At 38.7% G+C, this 20,979-nt stretch overlaps 1 protein-coding gene across 5 annotated transcripts in view; it reads left to right on the top strand.

Annotated features, from left to right (window-relative positions):
* The window catches only part of TUBGCP5 (tubulin gamma complex associated protein 5), a 101,366-nt gene that overhangs the window by 23,560 nt on the left and 56,827 nt on the right, over positions 1 to 20,979 (top strand). The window lies entirely within an intron of this gene.

The following is a 20,979-nucleotide window of genomic DNA, read 5'->3' as shown; positions in this document are numbered from 1 at the left end:
TTCTTTGATCTCCTGGTTGATCCAAGCATTCTTAAGCAAGGTGGTCTTTAGCTTCCAGGTGTTTGAGGTCCTTCGGAACTTTTCCTTGTGATTGAGCTCCAGTTTCAAAGCATTGTGATCTGAGAATATGCAGGAATCATCTCAGTCTTTTGGTATCGGTTGAGTCCTGATTTGTGACCAGTATGTGGTCTGTTCTGGAGAAGGTTCCGTGTGCACTTGAGAAGAATGAGTATTCTGTTGTTTTAGGGTGGAATGTTCTGTATATATCTATGAGGTCCATCTGGTCCAGTGTGTCATTCAATGCTCTTGTTTCTTTATTGATTTTCTGCTTCGATGATCTATTTCTGAGAGAGGCGTGTTAAGATCTCCTATGATTAGTGTATTCATATCAATATGACTATCTTGATTAACAGTTTTCTTAAGTAATTGGCTGCTCCCATATTGGGAGCATAGATATTTACAATTGTTAGATCATCTTGGTGGACAGTTCCTTTAAGGATTATGTAGTGTCCTTCTGTATCTGTCTACAGTCTAGTTTAAAATCTAATTTATCTGATATGAGAATCGCTACCCCAGCCTTCTTTTGAGGCCCATTGGTGTGAAAGATGCTTCTCCATCCCTTCACTTTCAGTCTGGGTGTATCTTTAGGTTCAAAGTGGGTCTCTTGTAGACAACATATAGATGGGTCCTGTCGTTTTATCCAGTCTGCAACCCTGTGCCATTTTATGGGCGCATTTAGGCCATTCACATTGAGAGTGATTATTGATAGATACGTTTTTATTGACATCGAGTTACCTTTGAAGTCTTTCTTTCTGTAAACTGTCTCTATATTTCTGTTCAATGCTATTCTTAGGATTCTTCCTCTTTTATAGAACCCCTGCAGTGTTGGCTTGGTGGCATAACCTTTTAAGCCTTGCTGGTCTTGGAAACTCTTTATCTCTCCATCCATTTTGAATGTCAGTCTTGCTGGATAAAGTATTCTTGGCTGCATGTTCTTCTCATTTAGTGCCCTGAATATATCTAACCAGCCTCTTCTGGCTTGCCAGGTCTCTGTGGACAGGACTGACGTTATTCTGATGGGCTTCCCTCTGTAAGTAAGGAGCCTCTTTGCCCTGGCAGCTTTCAAGAGAGTATACCTACAATTATAATTCCTCAATTTGACTATCAGATTTTGTGATTTTTTTTTTGGAATTTATAATCTTGGGTCGAGACCGTTCAGCCTCTAGTACATGAACGCTGGTTCCATTCACGAGATTGGGAAAATTTTCATGAAGGACTGTTCCACTATATCTTCTAGACTTCTTCTTTTTCCTCCCTTTCAGGGATTCTAATAATTCTGACGTTGTAATGCTTCATGGCATCATTTATTTCCCTGATTCTGTTTTTGTGGCTTCTAAGCTGTTTTTTCAGGCTTCCTCCTGATCCTTTCTCTCTATCTGTTTGTCTTCTAGATCACTAATTCTATCTTCTGTTTCAGTTACCCTAGCTTTGAGAGAGTTTAGATTAGATTGGAACTCATTGAGAGCATTGTGAACCTCCTCCCTGGTAGCTTTAGGCTTTGCCCTAACATTGTGAACATCCTGTCTGGTCGCTTTCATTTCAGCCCTTATCAATTCCGTTTGGTCATCCATGGCTTTCTCCAACCTAGCTATTGCCTGGATAATTGTTAGCCTGAATTCCTTTTCCGACATATTGTCTATATTGATAGCTGTTAGCTCTGTTGCAGAAGGTCCATTCTCTGTATTTTTCTTCTTTTGGGCATTCCTCCTCCTAGTCATTTTGGTGGGAGATGACTGAACAGATGTAACTGGATGTATCAACTGTGGTGCAGTCAAGGTGCACCCTGGAACACTTCTGAGCAATCGGGATTCCCCACCCAAATGAGAGACAAAAGAAAAGACCAAAAAAAGAGAGAGAGAGAGACAAGAAAGAAAGGGAAGATGAAAGAGAAGGTTCAGCCCAAATGGGCCCCAAGGTAAGATTTATGAAGTAGACAAACAAAAAGAGACAAAAAGACTGATACAAATATATGGCAAGAGAAAAATATATATATGCAAATAAAGGAAGAACCTCGTCAAAAAGAACCCCAAGTGTAAGATTTATATGCTATCAGGACAAACACAAAAACACAGAAACACTGGTGGAAGAAGAAGATGGGAGAGTTCTTATAAATTCTCAGTGTGTGCGAGGAAGGTTATTTTGATTCTTCCTGGATGTATCTTGATATCTTTGTTAAAGGACTCAATTTTCCCAAGATAAAGGGGATTAAAAATTGGTTTACCTATAGGGGTAGTATTGATTGGGGAAAGGGGATTACTTTTAAGTTTAACTTTATATGAATAGTAGAGGATAATAAAAAATAAAAATAAATAAAAAAAATAAAAATAAAATAAAAAGGAATAAACTAGTCTAAACTAAACTAAAAATTTAAAAAAGGAATTCAAAAAAGAAAAATGCAAAAAAACATAGGTGTATGTATCAAAAAGTTCAGGTTAGAAGGGTATTATGGAATTTGATGTACTGTACAGCTCGCTGTGATGGTAAATAGGTTAAAAAAAATTACCTATGTTTAAAAAAAAAAAAGAACTGCAATAGTGGGAATGAGTGAACAATACAGGTTTTCCTATGAAGTAGTGGTTGTTCTCTTGTAGTCCTTTTTTTTTCTCTTTTTTTTCTTTCTTGGTTTTTTTTCGGGGGGAGGGGCCTGCCACGTGTGTTGTCAGTCAATGATGTTTCCTGAGTTAAGTCCTCCCGCCCCCCTCAAGGGGGTGGGCTCTGAGGAAACTGGGTCTTTTTCAGGCTTTTGTTCTCTGGCGGTTTTTATGTTTGTTCACTTTTTTTTCTCTCACCTTGACCACCTTTGATGGTTTTTGTAGTTTTAGAGGAAAACAAACCGCACCCTGATCTCCCTCTCAGAGAGAAGCCTCAGTCTGGGTGCAGAGCCTAAATAAGTACCCCCTTGGCCACTGGCAGAGCAGGTTCCAAGTTGCAGACCCTGGGGGCATAGGATCTTTTGCTTGTACCCAAAGCCAAGGCAGTGGCTGCTGTCTGGGAGCTCCGGACTGCCAGAGAGGTTCCAAGCAGCAATCGCACACTGAGATTTTGCCACTGGCCCGGGCTGGGAGTGTCTGGTCTTGCTGGGTCTAAGAGCGCCCGGCTTGCGTGCACCTCTTTCAGGGGCAGCTGTGGGTTGCGCGCGCGTCTCAGGCACTGAGAACTGGGCACAGGTCCGAAAGCACCGGGCTGGGCTTTTGCGCACCTCTCTCGGGAGAGTTTGGGGCACATGGCTTAGACTTTGAAACAATGGCACGGGTCAAAGAGCGCCAGCCGGGCCTTGGTAGCTCTCTCAGGGAAGCATGAGGGACATGCGCGTGTATCTCAGGCTTTGTAATAGGTTTTGCGCATTCTGCCAACCAGCGAGGCTCCCATCCCCTCACAGGAGCTAGAACCCACGCATTCTGGGGCGCGCTGGTGGCTTAGGGACCAAGACCTGGTTTCTCCGCCACACTCTCTCTGCCTCAGCGCCAGGGAGGCTGTCCTGGGACCGGAGGCTGTCCTGGGACCGGGGACTGTCCCTAGCCGCCCCGATTCCCACAATTTCCCCCCGCGATCCTTTGCTCTTTTGGAGTGCTTTCAACCAATCTCCAAGTTAATGCTGGTCCCAGACGCAGGGCACTCTTGCTCGTATTGGGGTATTACTTTCCAACTGGACGCTTCTGGTGGCTCCCTCCCCCTTTTGTTTATCTTCTGATATCAGTCTGCCTTCCCACTCCGCTTTACCTGCCCACTGGCGTCTTCTGCCCCTGTAGAGATCCAGACGTGTATAATTCTGATCTCAGGCTGATTTCATGGGTGAATGGAGTTCTTTGGTAGATAATCAGCTCACTTTGGGGTACCGGCTGAAAAGGCACCTCATCCTACTCCCCCGCCATCTTGCCCCCCTATATCCAGCATTCTTACTAAACTTATTAATTACAGTTTGTTGGTTCCATGGGGCTTTTCTCTCTTTTTTTTTTTTTTTCTTTTTTGAGAACTTAAGAAAGCTGAAGTTTTAAAGGTGTATCTAGAATTTTTAAACATCTGTTTTCCTCACTACCCCCTCCCAAATTTTAACTGATTATTGGGAAGATTAATATTATGCTAATTTTATACCATTTGGGGTTGGAAATGGTAAGTTTTTTCATCCTAAGGACAAGTGAAAGTCACATGTTCTTTTTAGAACTGTGAATTTTCATGTATTCATCTATTCATTTAACCAGATTCATTGAGCTCTTCCTGTTCATCCAGATTGTTGGGCTAAAGGTACAAAAACAAAAAGCATGATTACTTCCTATGAAGAACTCACAGTCTAGTGTGGAAAACTATATTGTTAACAGGTAAATTGTGATTCAGTGTGGTAAGTGCTATAAGTAAAGTGTAATGATTTAGAGAACCTAAAGGATGGAACACCTTTATCTGAGAGGCAGGAAAAGTTGACTAGAGTCAAGACAACTTAGGAGAATTTATATTTGTAGTCTTGAAAGTAATTATTTCTAAAATTTTATTACGCATAAGAAGCCACCTGGAGAAACTTATAAAACACTGTATTTGGGGCACCTAGGGGGTCTGATGTTTAGTAGGTTCAGCTTGAGGTATCTGTATGTTAAACTAACATTCCAGGTGATTCTGAAATCTGTCATAGATCACATTTTGGAAAACATTGAGATAGATGTTTATGAATTAGAATGCTACTTGAGATCCCAGAACTATTAGATCATTTAACTAAATGATTTTAGTTATATTTGAAAATAGTGTGGTTCTCAAAATGAGTATTTTGATATGTTAATAGCTTTTTACTATTTTTGGCTGAACTCTTCTTAATACTGATTCGTATTTAATGCCTGTATATTAAGTTTTGGGCTCATATAGATTTTACTGTTTGTAGAAGTATCTTAAAGTTAACCAGTTTTAAGTATCTTAAAGTAACCTCTTATTGAAAAATAAAATAAAAGGAAATCATAGAGAGAAACAAACCATAAGAGGCTCTTCAACTATAGGAAACAAAAAGGGTTACTGGCGGGGGCGGTGATTGGAGGAATGGTGTAACTGAGTGATGGGCATTAGGGAGGGCACTTGATGTAATAAGCATTGGGTATTATATGCAACTCTTGAATCACTAAATTCTACATCTGAAACTAAGAACACACTATATTTTATTTAATTAATTTTAAGTTAGAAAAATAAAGTCTCTGTTGTTTGGTAATATTTAAATATTATTTGCACCAAAATTCAGTTTCACAGAAAGCCAACAATATGCAAAGTGATATTTTAAAGAGTTTAATGAGTTTGTGGAACAGAGTAAAGAGCCCAGATATGGACCCTCAACTCTATGGTCAAATAATCTTTGACAAAACAGGAAAAAATACGCAGTGGAAAAAAGACAGTCTCTTCAATAAATGCTGCTGGGAAAACTGGGCAGCTATATGTAGAAGAATGAAAGTGGACCATTCTCTTACACCGTACACAAAGATAAACTCAAAATGGATAAAAGACCTCAATGTGATGGTCCTCTGAATTGATGCAGAAAAAGCATTTGACAATATCCAGCATCCATTACTGATTAAAATGCTTCAAAGTATAGGGATAGAGGGAACATTCCTGAACTTCATAAAATCTATCTATGAAAGACCCACAGCAAATGTCATCCTCAATGGGAAAAATCTTGCGTCCTTCCCGTTGAGATCAGGAACACGACAAGGATGCCCACTCTCACAACTCTTGTTCAACATAGTATCAGAAGTCCTAGCAACAGCAATCAGACAACAAAGAGAAATAAAAGGTATCCAAATTGGCAATAAAGAAGTCAAACTCTCTCTCTTCGCAGATGACATGATTCTTTATATGGAAAACCCAAAAGACTCCACCCCCAAACTACTAGAACTCCTATAGCAATTCAGCAACATGGCAGGATACAAAGTCAATGTGCAGAAATCAGTGGCTTTCTTATACACTAATAATGAAAATACAGAAAAGGAAATTAGAGAATCGATTCCATTTACTATAGTACCAAGAACCATAAGATACCTGGGAATAAACCTAACCAAAGAGGTAAAGGATCTGTACTCGAGGAACTACAGAACACTCATGAAAGAAATTGAAGAAGACACAAAAAGATGGAAGACCATTCCATGCTCTTGGATCAGAAGAATAAACATTGTTAAAATGTCTATACTGCCTAGAGCAATCTATACTTTTAATGCTATTCCGATCAAAATTCCACCGGTATTCTTCAAAGAGCTGGAGGAAATAATCCAAAAATTTGTATGGAATCAGAAGAGACCCCAAATCTCTAAGGAAATGTTGAAAAACAAAAATAAAACGGGGGGCATCACGTTACCTGATTTCAAGCTTTACTACAAAGCTGTGATCACCAAGACAGCATGGTACTGGCATAAAAACAGACGCATAGACCAGTGGAACAGAGCAGAGAGCCCAGATATGGACCCTCAACTCTATGGTCAAATAATCTTCGACAAAACAGGAAAAAATATACAGTGGAAAAAAGACAGTCTCTTCAATAAATGGTACTGGGAAAACTGGGCAGCTATATGTAGAAGAATGAAACTCGACCATTCTCTTACACCGTACACAAAGATAAACTCAAAATGGATAAAAGACCTCAACGTGAGACAGGAATCCATCAGATTCCTAGAGGAGAACATAGGCAGTAATCTCTTCGATATCAGCCACAGCAACTTCTTTCAAGATATGTCTCCAAAGGCAAAGGAAACAAAAGCAAAAGTAAACTTTTGGGACTTCATCAAAATCAAAAGCTTCTGCACAGCCAAGGAAACAGTCAAGAAAACAAAGAGGCAACCCACGGAATGGGAGAAGATATTTGCAAATGACAGTACAGACAAAAGGTTGATATCCAGGATCTATAATGAACTCCTTAAACTCCACACACACAAAACAGACAATCATATCAAAAAATGGGCAGAAGATATGGACAGACACTTATGCAATCAAGACATACAAATGGCTATCAGACACATGAAAAAATGTTCATCATCACTAGCCCTCAGGGAGATTCAAATTAAAACCACATTGAGATATCACCTTACACCAGTTAGAATGGCCAAAATTAACAAGACAGGAAACAACATGTGTTGGAGGGGATGTGGAGAAAGGGGAACTAGAGGGTTCCTCTTCCACTGTTGGTGGGAATGCAAGTTGGTGCAGCCTCTTTGGAGCACAGTGTGGAGATTCCTCAAGAAATTAAAAATAGAACTTCCCTATGACCCTGCCATTGCACTCTTGGTATTTTGATAGGGATTTCATTGACTCAGTAGACTTCTTTGGGTAATTGGGCATTTTAGCAATATTCTTCCAGGAATGCCTGGCTCAGTCAGCTAAGCATCTGCCTTTTGCTCAGGTCTAGATAGCAGGGTCATGGGATCGAGTCCTGCATCGGGATCCTTACTGCTCAGTGAGCCTGCTTCTCCTGCTGCCTGCCTGCCATCCCCCCCTGCTTGTGTTCTCTTTCTAACAAATAAATAAATGAAATTTTAAAGAAACAACATAGTGTTCTTCCAATACATGAGCAGGGTATGTTTCTATTTCTTTGCGTCATCTTCAGATCCTTTTATCAGTATTTTATAGTTTTTAGAATACAGGTCTTTTACCTCATTGCTTAGTTTTATTCCTAAGTATTTTATTATTTTTGATGCAATTTTAAATGGGATTGTTTTCTTAAATTTTTTCTCTATAAAACACAATAGTTTTCTTTACATTAATTCTGTCTCCTAAAATGTTAATGAATTCATTTATTAGTTCTTTTTCTTTAATCCTTTTTTTTTGGTTGTTGTTGTTGTTTAAATTCAAATAGCCAAGGTATAGCATGTCATTGTTCGATGTCTCATCAGTTCAGTGTAACACCCAATGCTGATCACATCACGTGGCCTCCTTACTGCCCATCACCAAGTTACCACATCCCCCCACTGGCCTTCCTTTCTGCAACCCTGAGTTTGTTTCCTAGTGTCTAGAGTCTCAAATGGTATTTTATTCTTATTTCTTCCCATTTAGTTCCCCCCAGCCCCTGTTGTTCTCTGCATTAGTCTTTATGTTCCCCATGTGAGTGAAACTAAATGATAATTGTCATTCTCTGACTAATTTCATTTAGCATTATACCCTCTAGTTCCAGCCATGTCAGTGTAAATGGTAGCTGTTCATCCTTTTGATGGCTGAGTAATATTACATTGTATATATGAGCCATATCTTCTTATCTATTCATCCGTTGAAGAACATCTTGGCTCCTTCTACAGTTGGGCTATTGTGGACATTGCTGCTATGAGCATTGGGGTACACGTGCTCCTCCTTTTCACTACATCTGTATCCTTGGGGTAAATACCTAATAGTGCAATTGCTGGGTCGAGGGTAGCTTTATTTTTTTTTTTTAAGATTTTATTTATTTGACAGAGAGATCACAAGTAGGCATAGATGCAGGCAGAGAGAGAGAGGAGGAATCGGGCTCCCTGCTGAGCAGAGAGTCCGTTGCGGGGCTCAATCCCAGGACCCTGATATGATGATCTGAGCTAAAGGCAGAGGCGCTTAACCCACTGAGCCACCCAGGTGCCCCAAGGGTAGCTCTATTTTTTTACTTTTTGAGGAAAACGCATAGTGTTTTCCAGAGTAGTTGTACCAGCTTGCATTCCCACCAACAGTGTAAGAGGGTTCCCCTTTTTCCATATCCTCACAACATTTGCTGTTTCCTGCCTTGTGAATTTTTGCCATTTTGAGTGGTGTAAAGTGGTATCTCATTGTGGTTTTGATTTCTATATGCCAAGTGATGTGGAACATTTTTTCATGTGTCTGTTGGCCTTTTGTATGTCTTCTTTGGAGAGGTGTCTGTTCATGTGATGTCTCATGTGAGACATCCCTGTCATGTTCCTGACCTTAGAGGAAAAGGTCTCAGTTTTTCCCCATTGAGAATGATACTCTCTGTAGGCTTTTCTTAGATGGCATTTAAAATATTGAGGTATGTTCCTTCTATCCCTACACTGTGGAGAGTTTTATTCAAGAAAGCATGCTGTATTTTGTCAAATGCTTTCTCTGATGCAATGTTTTCTCTGATCAATTGAATCATATGGCTCTTGTCCTTTCTTTTATTAATGTATCACATTGATTAATACCTGAATCTTGAACCACCCTTACAGCCAATTCCACTTGGCTGTGGGGAATAATCCTTTTAATGTACTTTTGGTATTTGTTGAGAGTGTTAATAAGATTGATAAGCCTCTGGCCAGACTTATCCAAAAGAAAAGAGAAAGGACCCAAATTAATGAAATCATGGGTGAGAGGGGAGAGATCACAACCAACACCAAGGATACAGAAAAAATTGTTGGAAAATTTTTATCAGCAAGTGTATGCCAACAAATTAAGCTAGTATCTTGGTGAGTATGTTGGCATCCATGTTCATCAGGGACATTGGTCTGTAATTCTCTTTTTTTGAGGGTCTTTGCCTGGTTATGGAATCACAGTAATGCCGGCCTCATAGAACAAGTATAGGAGTTTTCCTTCCATTTCTGTTTTTTGAGACAGCTTCAAATGAATAGTATTAATTTCTTCTATAAATGTTTGGTAGAATTCCCCTGGAAAGCCATCTGGCGCTGGACACTTGTTTTTTTTGGACATTTTATATTACTGCTTCAGTTTCCTTGCTTGGTTATTGGTTTGTTTGGATTTTTCTTCTGTTTCAGTCTTGGTAGTTTATAAGCTTCCAGGAATGCATCCATTTCTTCCAGATTGCTTAATTTGTTGGCATATAGTTACTCATAATATGTTCCTAATATTGTTTCTGTATCCTTGGTGTTGGTCATGATCTCTCCTCTCTCATTCATGATTTTATTAATTTGGGTCCTTTCTCTTTTCTTTTGGCTAAGTCTAGCCAGAGGTTTATCAATCTTATTAACACTTTCAAAGAACCAGTTTCTAGTTTTGTTGATCTTTTCTGTTTTTCTGGCTTCTGTTATATTGATTTCTGCTTTAATCATTATTATTTCTCTTCTCCTACTTGGTTTAGGCTTTATTTGCTGTTCTTTCCCTAAGTCCTTTAGGTATAAGGTTAGCTGTGCACTTGGGATTTTTCTAACTTTTTGAAAGAGGTTTGGACAGCTATGTACTTTCCTCTTAGGATCACTTTTGCAGTATCCCACAGGTTTTGAACCAATAAGTTTTCATTCTCATTAGTTTCAATGAATTGCTTAAGTTCTTCTTTAAGTTCTGGGCGACCTTTTTGTTCTTTAGTAGGATGGTCTTTAGGCTCCAGGTGTTTGCGTTCCTTCTAAATTTCTTCTTGAGTTCCAGTTTCAAAGCACCATGGTTTGAAAATATGCAGGGAATAATCTCAGTTTTTTGCCTTTTGGTATCAGTTGAGACCTGATTTGTGACCCAGTATGTGGTCTGTTCTGGAGAAATTTCCCTGTGCACTTTAGAAAAATGTATATTCTGTTGTTTTAGGATGGAATGTTCTGTATGTGTGTGTGAAGTCCCATCTTGTCCAATGTCTCTTTCAAAGTTCTTGTTTCTTTATTGATCTGCTTGAACGATCTGTCCATTGCTGTGAGTGGGATGTTGAAGTCCCCTAGTATTAATGTATTATTATCAATATGTTTCTTTTCTTTGGTTATTAATTGGTTTATATAATTGGCTGCTCCCACGTTGGGGGCATAGATACTTACAATAATTAGATCATCTTGTTGGATAGACCCTTTAAGTAGGACACAGTGGCCCTCTACTCTCTTACTACAGTCTTTAGTTTGAAATCTTATTTGTCTGATAGGAGGATTATTATCCCAGCTTTCTTTTGAGGTCCATTAGCATGGTAAATGGTTCTGCATCCTCTCACTTTCAATCTAGAGGTGTCTTTAGGTTCAAAATGTGTCTCTTATAGACACATATTGATGGGTCCTGCCTTTTATCCAGTCTGATATCTGGGGCAGGTTTATTATTATTATTGGAGCATTCAGTCCATTTTCAATTTAGACTAACTGTTGGATATTTATTTAGTGCTATTGTATTGCCTGTAAAGTACCTGTTTTGTAGATTGTCTCTGACACTTTCTGGTCTATATTATTACTTTTGTTGTCTGGTCTATATTACTTTTGTTGTCTCTCTTTGCTTATAGTATTGCCCTTAATATTTCTTGTGGGGCTGTCTTGATGGTCCTATATTCTTCCAGTTTCTTTCTGTTGGGGAAACTCTTTATCTCTCCTTCCATTCTAAATGATACCCTTGTTGAATAAAGTATCCTTGGCTGCTATTTCTTCTCATTTAATACCCTGTATATATGTTGCCAGTCCTTTCTGGCCTGCCAGGTTTTTGTGGATAGGTCTGATGTTATTCTGATGTCCTCCCTCCATATGTGAGAAATCTCTTCCCCCTAGCTTCTCTCAGGATAGTTTCCCTGGCTCTAAGATTTGCAAGCTTCACTAACATATATCAGGGTGTTGATCTATTTTTATTGATTTTGGCAGGGGTCCTTTCTGCCTCTTGGATGTGAACCCTTGTTTCCTTCCCCAGAGTAGGGACGTTCTCAGATGTAATCAGCTCAAATAGACCTAGCCCTCTCCACCCGCTCTTGGATCCCAATGACCTTGATATTGGTTCTTCTCAATGTATCATTAAATTCTCTTAAGTTTCTCTTCAGGTGCTATGAGTTGTTTTTCTCTCTTTTCTTCAATTTCCTTCCTTTCCATCAGTCTTTCTTCTAGATCCCTTATTCTCTCTTCTGCCCTACTTACCATATCCATTAGAGTATCTGGCTTAGACTACATCTCATTCATAGCATTTTTAAGTTTGCCTTGATTAAATCTCATTTCTGCCCTTAGAGAGTCTGTATTGTCATGTGTGCTTTTTTCAAGCCTAGCTATTAGCTTTATAATTACTATCCTGAATTCTGTCTCTGACATCGTGCTTATATCCATATCCATTAGCTCTGTGGCAGAGAACATTGTCTCTGGTTCTTTTCTTTGTTGAGAGTTCCTCCTCCCTGTCATTCTGTTGAGGGGATGGTTGAGTGAATGAACATCATCCAAAATATCAACCATGACCCAAACAAAATGCACCCTAGAAAAAAATTCAAAGTGGTCAGAAACTATCACAGAGCCTCATAACCAAGATGATCCAAAACAAAACAAAACAAAACAAAACAAAAAAAAGGAGGGAGGAAACTGGAAACTATAATCTCTTGGGGGGACAAAGCAGAGTGATCTGCCTGTTCTTGATTAATTTTTGGTCTCTGTGCTAGAAGACACTGTATCCCAAAATTGCAAAGAAATTAGAATATATATATATATATATATATCAAGATAAAATTGAATAGAGTGGACTTGTATGTGGAATAAATCTATAAAACATAGATGTGGTGGGGGGAGTTAAAAAGTACTTAAAAACATAAGTTGGGAAATAATCTATATGAAACCAGAAGAGGGTAAAAAAGTGAGGGGAGGGAACTAAAAAGAAAAACTTAAAAAAATGTAAAATCTAGCCTCAAGTACAAATGAGTCATGAGGGAATACTCGAAGCTCAATATATTATTTTCTCATGGCACCGGAGTTTTACAGTCCTGTGGGAAATAAGCTTGTCATTCATCTGTTCTTCCAGTGTATCTTTTGGGGGAGGGGCCTGCTGCTCAGCTGCTCTGTGTCTTTGCCTGGATGGAGTTGCCCCACCCCTTGTCAAGGGGATGGGCTGTCTGTGTGGCTTCTGTGCCCTGGCAGCTTTCCACTCCTCTTTAGAGAGTCAGAGAAAATATGGTCATGCAGGAGTGTCTGGCCCAGAGCTGCAGGGTTTCCATCTCCTTTCTTCCGATAAAACCTCCAGGTCAAACAGTTTCCACATCTGTGTGTAACTGTCTCCATAGACTCGCGCTATTCACACCGCTGCATCTCTCCCGGGGGGAATTCCAGGGAACCATGAATGTCTGTGTGCTTTGTACCTTTGCAGTTGCAAGCAGCTGTGGGCTTGTACATGCAGCTCTCTTCTGCAGCTCCCAGGTCATGGTTGGGTGCTGCCCCAGTGTTCTTTTGGGGCCACACCAACCTGTTGCCCTATTGTGGGTGCAAGCCATTTCATATCTCCCTTAGGATATTAAACAGCCTGAACCTTCTAGTCCTTTTCAGGGTGCTCAGGCAGAGAGTGGTCTCCCTACCAACCCGGCTCACAGTTTATGGTGACCAGACTAAGAGTCCCTTCTGGGCTCACTGACCATAACCAGTCTCCCTGCTCCACTGCTTGGACACTCTATCAGTTCAGGCACCCCATTCTTTCTGAGTCTCCTGGGATCCCGAGACCACAGTGATCCACTTAGAATTCTGCCCTGTTCTTCATACCCTGTGCCCTTTTCAGAAAGGGATATCACTGGAGCAGATTTCTAAGGGTCCTGATGTTGTGCTCTCGTGTTTTATCATTTTCTGGTGACCCAGTTTATGGAGGCTCCCTCCCCGCTGTTTATCTTCCATTTCCTCCAAAAAATTCAAGGTTCTATACCTCCTACCATGCAAAAAGTGGTTTCTCTGCTTGTACAGATTCAGATAAATATATATCTCAGGTTGAATTTATATGTGTTCAGAATGGTTTGATAGATACCCAGCTAAATTTGAGGGATTAGATGAAACAAGGTCCCCTACTCTGTCAACATCTTGCCTCTTCATTTATTAGTTCTAATAGTTTTCTTTTGGTGGAGCCTTCAGGGTTTTCAATATATGGTATCATATCTGCAAATAGTGACAATTTTACTTCTTCCTCACCAATTTGGATGACTTTTAGCTCTCTCTTTTCTGGTTGCTATGGCTAGGACTTCCAGTATTATGTTGAATAAAAGGGGCAAGTCTTGTTCCTTATTTTAGAGGAAACGCTTTCAGGAAATGGCAAGAGGAAATGGCAAGATTTCATTTCTTTTGATGGCTGCATAGTATTCCATTGTGTATATATAACACATCTTCTTGATCCATTCATCTGTTGATGGACATCCAGGTTCTTTCCATAGTTTGGCTATTGTGGACATTACTGCTATAAACATTCGGGTGCACGTGCCCCTTCGGATCACTACATTTGTATCTTTAGGGTAAATACCAAGTAGTGCAATTGCTGGGTCATAGGGTAGTTCTATTTTCAACATTTTGAGGAACCTCCATGCTGTTTTCCAGAGTGGTTGCCCCAGCTTGCATTCCCACCAACAGTGTAGGAGGGTTCCCCTTTCTCCACATCCTCGCCAGCATCTGTCATTTCGTGACTTGTTAATTTTAGCCATTCTGACTGGTGTGAGGTGATAACTCATTGTGGTTTTAATTTGTATTTCCCTAATGCCGAGTGATAAGGAACACTTTTTCATGTGTCTGTTGGCCATCTGGATGTCTTCTTTGGAGATGTTACTTCAGCTGATGTTACTTGTGGGGTTTTTTTTATATCCAGCCTTTATTATGTTGAGGTATGTTCTCTCTCAACTACTTTATTGAGAATTTTTATTATGAATGGATGTTGAATTTTGTCACATGCTTTTTCTGCTTCCACTGAGATGATCATATGAGTTTTATCCTTCATTTTGTTAATGTGTATCATGTGGATTGATTTGCAAATATGTATCCATGCCTGAATTTCTGGGAAAAAATCTACTTGATGGTGGTGGGTGATCCTCTTAATGTATGTTGAATTTACCTTGCTAGTATTTTGATGAGGATTTTTGCATTTGTGTTCATCAGGGATGTTGGCCTGTTGCTTTGTAGTGTCTTTATCTGGTTTTGGTATCAGGGTAATACTGGCCTCATGGAATGTATTTGGTTTCAATTTGTTTTTTCTATTTTGAAATAGTTTGAGAAGAATAATTATTCACTATTCTTTAAATGTTTGGTAAAATTACCTGGTAATTAGTTACCTAGTTATCTAGAAGTTATCTGGTACTATACCTCTATTTATTGGGAGTTTTTGTATTACTGATTTAATTTTGTTACTAGTAATTAGTCCATCCAGATTTTCTATTTCTTCCTTATTCAGTGTTGGAAAATTGTATGTTTCTAGGAATTTATTCATTTCTTCTGGGTTGTCCAGTTGGTTGGCATATAGTTGGCTTTTTTTTTTTTTTAAGAATTTTATTTATTTATTCATGAGAGAAAGAGAGAGGCAGAGGGAGAAGCAGGCTCTTCACTGAGCAGGGAACCTGATGCAGGACTTGATCCCAGGACCCCAGGATCATGACCTGAGCCGAAGGCAGACACTTAACCATCTGAGCCACCAAGGTGCCTGGCATATAATTTTTCTTAGTAGTCTCTTATAATCCTTTGTAGTTGTGTTTTGATTGTAACTTCTCTTTCATTTCTGATTTTATTAATTTAAATTGTTTCTTCACTTTTTTTTTTTTTTTTTGAGGATTCTGGCTGAAGGTTTATCGGTTTATCTTTTCAAAAACCAGCTTCTAATTTCATTAATCTTTTCTGTTGTTTTTTTAGTCTCTATTTCACTTATTTCTGTTGTGATTTTTATTAGTGCTACTAACTGGGTTATATTTGTTCTTGGGTTTTTGTTTTGTTTTGTTTTTAGTTCTTTAAATATAAGGTTCAATTGCTTATTTGAGATTTCCCTTTTTTCTTTAGCAAAGCCTGTACCATTATAAACTTCCCTCAGAGAACTACTTTTATGACATCCCACAGATTTTGAACTTTTATGTTTCCATTTTCTTTGTCTGCATGTATTTTTTAATTTTCTCCTTGATCTCTTCATTGATCCATTGCTTGTATAACTACATGTTGTTTAGCCTGCATATGTGTGCAGGGTGTTTTTCCAGTTTTCTTATAATTAATTTCTGGTTTCATACCATTGTGCTCAGAAAAGATACTTGATATGATTTCCATCTTAAATTTATTGAGACTTTTTTTGTGGCCTGACATGTGATCTGTCCTAGAGAATGTTCCATGTACCCTCAAGAAGAAAGTATATTTTGCTGATTTGGGATGAAATGTTCTGCATGCATCTATTAAGTTCATCTGATCTGTTGTGTGGTTCAAAGCTGCCGTTTCCATATTGATTTTTTGTCTGAATGATCTGTCCATTGATGTAAATATGGTGTTAAAGTCTCCCACTGTTATTGTATTATTGTCAGTTTCTCCCTTTATGTATGTTAATATTTGCTTTATATTAGGTGCATAAATATGTGTAATTGTTAAGTCCTTTTGTTAGCAATTGATCCCTTTATCATTACATCGTGCCCTTTGTCTCTTATTACAGAATCTGTTTAAAAAGTGTTTTCCTTCGTGTACATATTGCTGCCCCAGCTTTTTTCCTTTTCTTTTTTTTTTTTTCTTTTTGTCTTTTGCCCTTTGTCTTACATTTACATGGATATCTTTTTCATCCTCTCATTTTTGGTAGTCTGAATATGTCTTAGGATCTGAAGTGAATCTCTTGTAGGCAGCATATAGATGGGTCTTGTTTTTTATCCACTCAATTATCCTGTGTTTTTTTGTTTTTTTGTTTTTTTTAGAAACAGACTCTTTAAGATTTTATTAATTTATTTGTCAGAGAGAGAGAGCAAGCGAGCACAGGCAGACAGAGTGGCAGAGGGAGAAACAGGCTCCCTACAGAACAGGGAGCCCGATGTGGGACTCGACCCCAGGACGCTGGGATCATGACCTGAGCCACCCAGGCGTCCCTATCCTGTGTTTTTTTTTTAATAAGATTTTTTTTTTTTTATGTATTTGACAGAGAGAAATCACAAGTAGATGGAGAGGCAGACAGAGAGAGAGAGAGAGGGAAGCAGGCTCCCCGCCGAGCAGAGAGCCCGATGCGGGACTCGATCCCAGGACCCTGAGATCATGACCCGAGCTGAAGGCAGCGGCTTAACCCACTGAGCCACCCAGGTGCCCCACCTATCCTGTGTTTTTTGATTGGAGTATTGACTCCATTTTCATTTGAAGTAATTACTGACATGTATATAGGTATATACAAAATGATATTGCCATTTTGTCAATTGTTTTGTTTGTTCTTGTAGTTCTTTCCTGTTCCTTTCCTCTCTTGCTGTCTTCCCTCATGACTGATGTCTTTCTTTAGTTTTATGAAAGTTGGATTTTTTTGTGTGTATATCTTTTTTTTTTTTTTTTTTTTTTTTTTTTTTGGTTTTTGGTTACCATGAGGTTCATATATAACATCCTAGGTATATAACATTTTGTACTTAAATTGGTGGTTGCTTAAGTTTGAACACATTTGAAAGGCACATTTTTACTCCTTAATGTTTTATATATGTCATATTTTACATCTTTTTATTTTATGAGTCCTTAACTAATTTTTATGTAGTTTACTACTTTTGTCTTTTCAACTTTCATACTAGCTTTATAAATGATTGATCTACCAACTTTATTGTTTACTAGTGAAATTGTTTTCCTTTCATAATTTTCTTCTACTCATAGGCCAGTTTAGTCATGATGAACTACTTAACTTTTGTTTTAGATAATATCTCTCATCAATTCTGAATGATAATCTTGCTCGGTAGAGTATTCTTGGCTGTATGTTTTTTTTCTTTCAGCACTTGGAATATGAATATATATATATACATAATATGTTTACTATATATATATATATATATATATATATATATATATATATATATATAATGCCACTCTCTTATCTGTAAGGTTTCTGCTGAAGAGTCAGCTGATAGTCTTATGGGGTTCCACTTATACAAAACTAGTTGTGTTTCTCTTAATGCTTTTAAGAGCCTCTCTTAATCTTTAATTTTTGACTTTTCCTTGTTATGTGACTTGGCGTGATCCTCCTTGGGTTCATCTTTTTTGGGGTTCTCTGTGCTTCTTGGACTTGGATGTCCATTTCCTTTTCCAGGTTAGGAAAGTTTTCAACTAGTATTTTTTCAAGGTGTTTTTTTTTTGCTCCTTTCCCTCTCTCTTCTCCTTCTGATTACTATAATATTAATGTTAGTATGCTTATTGTTTCAGTGGTATTTTAACCTATCCTTGGTGGGCTTTTTCTTAATTTTTTTTTTTTTTTTGTGCTGTTCAGCTTAGATACTTTACAGTGTTCTGTATTCTAGGTAGCTGCTCCATTATTATATGTCCTCTAATCTGCTGCTGATTCCTTCTAATATATATTTCATTTAAGTTATTGTATTCTTCAGCTCTGATCGGTTCTTTTTTATATTTTCTGCCTCTTTGTTGAAGTTCTGAGTTCCTCCAGTCCTCTCTCAAGTCCAGTGAGGCTCTTTATGATTATTACTTTCAACTCTATCAGCTAGATTGCGTATCTCTGTTTCATTTGGTTCTTTAGTCTTGTTCTCTCATTTACTTTTTTAAAGACTTATTTATTTTAGAGAGAGAGAGAATAGGAGGAGGAGGGGTAGAGGCAGAAGGAGAGAAGCAGACTCCCCACTGAGCATGGAGGCTGATGCAGGGCTCAGTCTTATGATCCTGAAATCACGACCTGAGCCAAAATCAAGAGTTGGACACTTAACTGACTGGGCCACTCAGGGGGCCCTTGTTCTTTCATTTTGAGCATATTTCTTTGTCTCCTCGTTCTGTTTTACTTTCTGTGTTTGATTCTATGAATAAGATGTAACAGTTACATCTCCCAGTTTGGGAGGTATGGCCAAGTGTAGGAATATCCCCTGCATGGACTGTGTATGCCTGGCAACTTAGGCTGGCTGGCTGGAGCTGTAGCAGGTACAGGCAAGGGGCATGAGGGCACTGTACATCAGGGACACCCACAAACCTGGTTGCGCCACATAGGGGGTGTCATTTCAGAAAAGCTGCTTCTGGACCAGGCACAGACCAGGGAGTCCCTGAGGTGCTCCACATCAGGGCCATTTTGGCAAGAGGGTTGGAACTATAATCAGTGCGGGCTAGGGTTGTTCCATTACCTACCACACTGGGATAGCCTTACTGGGAGACTAAAGCTGGGAAGGTACTGGCAGGGGTACCACCTTGGGTATGCACCTGGAGTTGGTGTAGACTGGGTGCCCAAGACTCCCCAAGGCAACAGGCTACCTGAAACACCCAGACTCTGCTCCTGTCTGAATATCAAGGTGGAGAAGGAACATAAACAATGGTGTTCACCAGCACCTCTGATCTAGAGAGAGTTCTAGCTATTCCTCTGCTGTTTGGTGGACACTCTGGGGTAGTAAAAAGGTTTCCATCACTTCTAATGTAGTTGTCCTTTAATCTGAAGCTTTTTTCTGTGACCTAGGATGGGCATCTCTTCTACTGGTCCTTCGGTACTTTCACCCCCACTGCATTTCACAGCATCAAAGGTCAGATTCCTATCATTACTGTGTTTCTGTCTCTTCTACCCCTCTCTCCATGGTCCCTCATCTTTTGTTGTATAGGAGCTGTTCAGTCAGCCCTGTTCTTCAAGAGGAATTGCTCCATATACAGGTATACATTTGGTGTGTTTGTGGGAGGAAGGGAGTTCAGAGTCTTCCTACAGTGCCATCTTGGACTTCTCTCCCATTAGGTTTTTAATATAAATGATGATTATCAGCTACAGTTTTGTCTTATGTAAATTCTTATATCTTGTATTTTCTTTGTGACACATTAATGGTGTCTGTTCTGGCCAGGCCTTTAGTCTGCAGAGGAAGCATCAGCAGTCAGAGCCATTTTCCTGGAATGGGTCTCAGTCTAAGAAAGTTGCACCTGAAATTCCTCTGTTAAGTGTGTTGGGTTTGTGTATAGGTTCTGGGTATGTGGTCTTTATCAAATTAAGATAATTTCCTTCTATTCCTCTTTTTCTAGGAGTCTTTAATCATAAATATTGAACTTTATCAAATGTTCTTTGTCTGTGAGATAATCCTATATATAATCTTTCTCTTTTGTTCTATTCCTACATAGATAGATTTTGATAGTGAATCATCCTTGAATTCCTGAGCTAAATTCACATAATGATTCTGTTACTTTTTACTACATTTTTTAAAAAATAAGCTCTATGTCCAATGTGGGGCTCAATCAAACTCAAGACCCTGAGATCAAGAGTCACGTGATGCACCAACTGAGGCACCCTGGTGCCCCTGGGTTATCTATTCTTTAATTTAGGATTTTCCATTTTTATTCTATGAACTATTTTTCTGTCTTTATCTGGTTTTAGAAGCAAGGTTATATTAGCCTTATAATATTAATAGATTATAATTCTTTAAAGCTTACTACCAGTCCTGAGGGTTTGGGAGTTCTTGAGAATATCTTTGGTTACCATTTCAATTTCTTTCATGATTATTGAACTATTTGAATATACTGTTCATGTCTTCTTATTCATGGGATCATTTAAAATTGAGTAATTTTTTTCTTTATAGCCAATGATACTTAATTACATTTTTGTATGTGCATTTCTATATATAATTTGATATTTATATATAAAGGGCCTTTTTATTTTTTAACTTAAAGTTTGTTAGTTAACATACAGTGCAATATTAATTTCTGGGGTAGAATTCAGTGATTCATCACTTTTATACAACACCCAGTGCTCATCACAAGTGCCTTTTTTAATTCTCATCTAACCCACCCCCCACCAATTTCCCTCAACCCTCAGTTTGTTCTCTGTTGTTAAGAGTCTCTTATGGCTTGTTTTCCTCCTTTTTTTTCTGTTTCCCCTTCCCATATGCTCATCTCTGTTCTTTTTTAAATTCCACATGTGAGTGAGATCATATGGTATTTGTCTTTCTCTGACTTATTTCTCTTAGCATAATACACACTAGTTCCATCCACCTGCTGCTAATGGCAAGATTTCGTCCTTTTTATGGCTAATATTCCATGTGTATAGATACCATATCTTCTTTATCCATCAGTTGATCAACATTTGGGTTATCTCCATAGTTTGGCTATTGTTGATAATGCTGCTATAAATGTCAGGATGTGTTATATACCCCTTTGAATCTGTATTTTTATATACTGGTAAACACCTAGTAGTGCAAGTGCCAGATCGTAGGGTGGTTCTATTCTTAACTTTATGAGGAACCTC

Source organism: Mustela putorius, unplaced genomic scaffold, assembly GCF_011764305.1.
Source record: "Mustela putorius furo isolate JIRA1106 unplaced genomic scaffold, ASM1176430v1.1 tig00003972_pilon_pilon_pilon, whole genome shotgun sequence".
Classification (NCBI taxonomy): domain Eukaryota; kingdom Metazoa; phylum Chordata; class Mammalia; order Carnivora; family Mustelidae; genus Mustela; species Mustela putorius.
The sequence above is the reverse complement of the archived record's forward strand: the minus strand, read 5'-3'. Positions and strand labels throughout refer to the sequence as shown.